Here is a 7,303-nt window from a genome sequence, read left to right as displayed (position 1 = left end):
GAAAGCAAATGCTCATCACACCATACCCAGATAAGGAAGATACCTAATTTTAGCCAATCAATTTCTCTTATTTTTTCTTTGCTTGGCCAATAAAAGCTTGCTGCTCATGCTGCTGGGTGGAACTCTCCCGAGCTCCTCTGCTTCTGAATGCTTTTCAATTGATGAATCATTCTTGGTTCAAGCAAACTGTCAAATTTGTCTAAAGGTTTTCTTATTACATTACGAAGATCATGTATTGACTTGAGCTTACTAGTGACCTAAGGCCACAGGGCAACCAATTAGTTGGAAATCTAAGGAAAGACAAAAGTCTTAAAGGAGAGACAGACAAGAGCTTCCCTGCAGCAGACAGATGAAAAGAAGTCCAGCTTAAAAGAGGGTCTGGTGATTGTAGCCACGCTTTTAAGACCTTTCTAAAGGTCAAATGATAAATTACTAGACGAGAGTGAGAAATAAGAAACCCTGAAAGTTGTGAGGGGAATTTGAGCTTACTAAGAATTTCTTCTTCACTGGCCTCCACGAGGGTTCATGCGAGACATCGAGAGCAGGGCTGGATACCAAAGAAGCTTCCTAGACTGTTGCAGGCCGTGTGGGAAAAAACTAGCTACCCCTGCAGAGGAGGCATGTAGCTCTACGATGTCCTTTCCCCCTGTGGAATGGAAGCCTTTGTTACAATAGAAGGAGAAGCAAAATCCGTATACTTCCAGGGGAAGAGTAGCCCAGGGTAACAAAGATCCTTGACCAGGAGTAAGGATCTTGTAAAAGAGCTGGAAAATTCTTGTGATGCAAGACTTGTTAAAGATTCTAGAGAATTCTCTGTCTTGGGAAGAAAGACAAAGATCACTGAGAAAACCAACTCTAGACAAAAGGTCCGCCTAAGAATGAGACTGAACCAAAACAACAAAGAAACGCTGTAGAACTAGAAAGTTTGTATGTATTAATCCAAGTGTATCAATAATTACAAGAAGCATATATAATCTACATATTGCAATTAAATACAGAGACTAACACTAAAACTTTTAAAAGCACAACCAGGTATATATTGTCTGTAAGACTCTAAAGGCAGCAACTTTGAAAATTATAGTTGAAGACACTAACATTTCTTTCTCAGTAACCAAGAGAATCAATACAATCAGCAGGGATTTAAAAAATTCAACCAAACTACCAACCAATTTGATATAATTTATATTTATACAATACTAGTGAAATTATATGGAAAATAACCTTACAGGCTTGCCTTCTTGTACTTCACATAATGCTTTTGAATTTTCCCCATGCTGTTACTAATTTTTTTTTCTTTTGCTGAGTAGTATTTCATTTTTGGCTATACCAAGATTCATTTATCCATTCATGAGTCAATAGACATTTTAGTGTGTCTTACATAAATATGCTATGATTCATGTTCAAGACTTGTATAAAAATACCTTCTTTTTTAACAAAATTTCTCTTGGCTAAATACTTAGGAGTGCAATTACCATGCCTTTTGGTATGTACCTATTCAACTTTGTAAGAAGCTGCCAAATTATTTCCAAAGCAGCTGTATCATTTTTCATTCCTGCAGGCAATGCATGAGAGTTCAAATTGTTTGTTATGCTCATCAGTATTAGATATGGATATTTGTGGGAATTCACTCAGGGTGATGGCAAAAATATTAAGGGTAAAATATTGGAGAAAGTTATAAAATATAGCCTCAAACTATTTTGGAAGGCCTAAAAGTTTTTTATATATTTCTCAGCTGAAAGAAACCTAAATCCCCTTTACATTTAGTTAATAAGTAAAGAAAATACCTAAAGTATGTGGGGGAGTTTACCTAACTTACTTACTTACATACTCATGTTAGTCTTAAAACTAACCTGTAAGTCAGACAGCCCTCTCAGGGGGAGGTTAGCCAAAGAAACTACCTAACCCTAACCATCTGCATCTATTTCAAGTTAAACATGAACTCTTAATGGTATCTCCAACTCCTACCCATTGTTGCATGGATTAATATTGCCTCCTCCTGCTGCTGAACTATAAATTTCCACTCTAGCAGTCAGAAATCAGGTTCTCATTTGCCATTCATTTCTTAATTGTTCAATTCCCATACACATGTACAGTATTTTCAAAATCGTTAAACTGTCTTCATAAAACAAACTTGATTCTTTAGAGTGCTTATGTGCAGTGTATTTTTCCTTTAGTCATATAGACTCTATTTTCAGTAACTTGCATCAGCCCCTTTCCTGCACCACCTCTGTGAGAATATTTCATACATTTGTAATACAGTTAAATCCTCATGTTTGTCATAATCTGCATTCTTTCCTAGGATACCCTGACTTCCTGCATGATTTTTTTAAATTTGCATACATTATGGTTTACTATTTTTGTTGTAAACTTCTACAGGATTTGACAAATGCATAAGGTCATGCACCCACCATTAAAATATCATAAAGAATATTTTCATTATCCTAAAATTGCCTTGTATTTATTTGTTTCTCCTCTCTTCTGCAACCACTGAACTTTTTACTCTCTCTCTCTAGTTTTGCCTTTTCCATAATTTCATATAATTGTAATTATACAGTATGTAGTCTTTTCACTGGCTTTGTTCACTTAGTAATATGCATTTAAAGCTCCTCCAGTACTTTGTATGGCTGAATAGCTAATTTATTTTTTATGTATCAGCAGATATAGCAAATAAGCAAATATGTTAAATATGACTAATAATAATATAGCCCAAGATATCCTATTAAACAATTTATTTCTCTTCTTGTTAAACTCAGAGTGTGGGAATTGTTTCTGTGCTATTTCTCCCCAAGTCAGAATTATGTTTTTAGAGCTCTGTCTTGTCCTGGAACGAAGGGAAGGTCATCTGCTTTTATTTCTGTCTTAGTCAAGAGTACCCAGGATGGCTGGAGTAACAACCTCAAAATCTCCATGGTTTCATTTCTTGCTCCCACTGCTTGCCCTTCTAGGGTCAACGTGTAATTCTGCCTTTGTTATTATCCTTCCTATGGTGCTCAGGATAACATCAAAATTATGTGAAAAAGAAAATAAATCTGAAATGTTGTGGTAGCTGTAGAGGAAGGGAAAAGTGCTTCGAAGAGCTTACTCTTGGATATTAAATGCTCATTCTAGACATGGAATGTTCCATTTCCCATTTCTGCTCGGAACTCATCAACCAGAAGTAGTCCTAAGGTTGCATCTGGGCACAAGTAGTAAGACATTTTGATCGTACTCTAGGCCTAGAGGGAGCACCGCAATAGTTGGAGTCCAGCAGTATTGATCTTGACAGGTGCAACTCTTTCCTCCCTGACCTCAGCTATGTGGTAACTCATCTGGTTTAGCTTCTTGCCACCCACTGTTTTTGTTGGCCATCTGAAAATGCCTACAGATACACTTACCTAGGCACGGCTGTCATATATCATGACTCTACTTGTCCTCAAGACAAGCTGCTTGAGCCTTTGGCAAACGTACAATGTTTAACACAGACTTCCTGAAGGTTTAGTTGTCACTGGGTTATATTATGGAAAGGACAGTAATGCCATGTATGCCCCAAGATACGTCAAATCTACTTACGAATTTTATAGCCTCCCCACATTTTCTTTCAGTTCCAACCCAAAGTGTAGGGAAGAGATGGACACTTCTTAGAGATCTTAGAGACTATGAGATCTGTTCACAGACTCTGATTCTCTGCCAACCATCAACCCATCTGGGGAGGAAAATTCCTCTCGTTCGACCACCACACACCAATATCTATTCTCAAGTTAATCTTAAAACCCTTGAAGACAAAGTAGAAATCTAAAAGGTTTTGTTCTTGAAACATATATTCAACATTTTGAAATTCTTAATAAACAAAAAACCTTCTCTCAAGAGTCAAAATTTAAAAGTCAAATTATATTTGCTTTACAATGACTCTCCTGTAACAATGAGCATATGGAGCACTCCGATTTGGGCACTTAAATGCCATTCTCAGCTGGGAGCAGTAGTTCATGCCTGCAATTACAGTGCTTTGGGAAGCTGAGGCAAGAGGATCCCATGAAGCCAGGATTTCCAGACCTGTCTGTGCAACATAGAAAGACCCTTCTATCAAAAGTAAAAATAAGTAATTAGCTGGGAATGAAGGTGTACATCTGTATTCTGAGTTATTCAGGAGGCTAAGAGAAATGGATTGCTTGAATGAAGGAATTTAAGGCTGCAGTGAGCTATGCTTTTGCCACTACACTCCAGAGCCTGAGCAACAAAGTTCAATCCTGTCTTATTTTTTATTTTTGTTTTTTTACTGTAAGTACTGGGATACATGTGCAGATCTTGCAGGAGTGTTACATAGGTATACACATGCCATGGGGGTTTGCTGCCTCCATCCCCCATCACCTGCATTAGGTATTTCTCCTAATGTTATCCCTCCCCAATCTCCCCACTCCCTGTTCCCCATCCCCAGGCCCCCACCCCCCAACAGACCCCAGTGTGTGATGCTCCGCTCCCTGTGTCCATGTGTTCTCATTGTTTAACACCCACTTATGAGTGAGAACATGCTTGGTTTTCTGTACTTGTGTCAGTTTGCTGAGAATGATTGTTTACAAATTCAATCATGTTCCTGCAAAGGACATGAACTCATACTTTCTTAAGGCTGCATAGTATTCCATGGTGTATATGTGCCACATTTTCTTTATCAAGTCTATCATCGATGGGCATTTGGGTTGGTTCCAAGTCTTTACTCTTGCCAACAGTCTGTCTTTATAATAGAACAATTTATAATCCTTTCGGTACAAAACCAGTAATGGGATTGCAGGGTCAAATGGTATTTCTATTTCTAGATCCTTGAGGAATCGCCACACTGTCTTCCACAATGGTTGAACTAATTTACACTCCCACCAACAGTGTAAAAATGTTCCTATTTCTCCACATCCTCTCCATCATCTGTTGTCTCCAGATATTTTAATGATCACCATTCTAACTGGCATGAGATGGTATCTCAATATGGTTTTGATTTGCATTTATCTAATTACCTGGGATAATGAGCATTTTTTCATATGTTTGTTGGCTGCATAAATGTCTTCTTTTTTCCATTCTGTTGGCTGCCAGTTCACTCTGGTGATAGTTTCTTTTGCTGTGCAGAAGCTCTTAATTAATTAGATTCCATTTGTCTATTTTGACTTTTGTTGGCATTGCTTGTGGTGTTTTAGTCATGAAGTCCTCGCCTGTGCCTCTGTCCTGAACGGTATTGCCTAGGTTTTCTTCCAGGGCTTTTACAGTCCTGCCTTCAGCATTTGTTCACTTGCAAACTGCATTTCTTAAATTTTGGTACATAAACAACATATCACAAAACATGAAAATACTGGATATTGTCACATCTATTGTGGCAATACGGCAACATAAAGTTCTTGTCACAATATGTTGGACGGTATAATCTTTGGTCTCGATGACTAATGGGATAAAAACACACTATTTCCTCTTGTCTTTATAAATCATTACATACAGAATGTATTTTGTTTCCAAAAAATTCATTTAGGCTATTAACAACTGAAGACTCACAGTCTGAGATTTTGTTTACAAAGTCAAATTCACCAACATTGTTAGAATTTAGATTGCTCCTATTGCTCTTTTTTTCATGCTCAAATTTATTCAATAATTTTAGAATATCTTCTCTGGTCAATTTTCTTATTGCCATTATGGGCTGAAAGAAAACAAAAATCTAAATTCTCAGCTGTGTGTCATGAAATCTTAAAAAATAACTAAAAAGTCTACAAAGATGGATTCCCTAGGTTTCTGTTAACATAATTCATTATATTAAGGAACATATACAAAACAGTCTAAAAGATGATCTGATCGTTTACTGAGGTGATCCAATCATTCTTTCATTTGTTCTTTTTAAGTCTTTTATAGCACAGTTGAGAGTAATTGATTAGCAGTCTTTGGTCTCTGGTTCCTTATGTTTTCTTAATTCAGTTTGATAAAGTTTTATAATTTTCTCCATAAGGGTCTTATGTACATACTGTGGTATTCAACCCTAGGTAAATCATATAATTGTATTATGATTGCATTATAATTGTAATTGTATCAATTGTAACAAATGTCTTTTTAAAAGCCATGTTTTAAAATATTTGTGATTTGTATATATTTTAGCTATTTTTATAGATTGTCTTTAATCTAAATCTTAGGTAAGATTTAGATTAAAGACAATCTATAAAAATAGCTAAAATATTATCTAAATCTTAGGTAAGATTTAGATTAAATCTCTTTTCTAAGCATCCTTATACACGATTTGTTGGTCTTTATATAAACAATTAGGTCTCCTATACTTATGAGTTTTGGTTTTATACAGATGGTTTTGCAATCTCGGCTCACTGCAACCTTTGCCTCCCAACTTCAAGTGATTTTCCTGCCTCAGCCTCCCAGGTAGCTGAGATTACAGGCATGTGCCACCACACCTGGTTAATTTTGTCTTTTTAGTAGAGACAGAATTTCACTATGTTGGCCAACCTGGTCTCGAACTTCTGACCTCAGGTGAACCACCCAACTCGGCATCCCAAAGTGCTGGGATTACAGGTGTGAACCACCACGCCCAGCCTATTTTTATACTTTCAAGGCATATGACTCAAATCCTACCTTATATAATGCGTGTAGATATTATTTCTTACTATTGAAATTAAAAGAAGACTATTGATGATTCAACATTAAGTGCAGAATGTGCACTGATGATTCATAGTTGATAAGGAAATTCCCTACTCTCTTGGTTGTTGAATAGGTTATATCATTAAATCAGGGCTGCTTTCTATCAATTCTTTTTTTCATAATCATATCTTATTTTTTACATCTAATTTTTTTTAGCATTAACTACTGTGCTTCCTTTCATAAACTCAATGTCATTAACACATTACCTTTGTTTTCTGTGGGATTTAGTTGGTCAGTAAACAAAGATTATAGGATTACCATGAAGTTATTCCACTCCTGTGTCTGCTTTTGAGTCTCTGCCAAAATGCAAGTGACTGATTCCCTCGTTAATAATAAGTTCATAAATAGCCTTTGTTTCTTTCACTTAGTCTGTCTTCATTTATTTCGGTCTATTTCTTCATTTATTTAAAAGGAAACTATACATTTACTTTTAAATATCACTTTCATTGAAACTATAGGAAGTGCATTTATCCAAATTTAGCTCTAACTATATTGTTTTTGTTGAACCTTCTTCTTAGAAATACAGCTATTTATGAGTGTGTGTCTTGACTTTCTAAATTGGTGAAGATTTTTATCCATGTTTTGTGTGCTTGAGAAGAAAAACTCTTTTCTAATTGTTGGGTGCTGATATTTATGTGTATCCATTATATTGAGTTCA

Source organism: Cebus imitator, unplaced genomic scaffold (genome assembly GCF_001604975.1).
Source record: "Cebus imitator isolate Cc_AM_T3 unplaced genomic scaffold, Cebus_imitator-1.0 Scaffold542, whole genome shotgun sequence".
Lineage (NCBI taxonomy): Eukaryota > Metazoa > Chordata > Mammalia > Primates > Cebidae > Cebus > Cebus imitator.
This window is presented reverse-complemented; position numbering follows the sequence as displayed.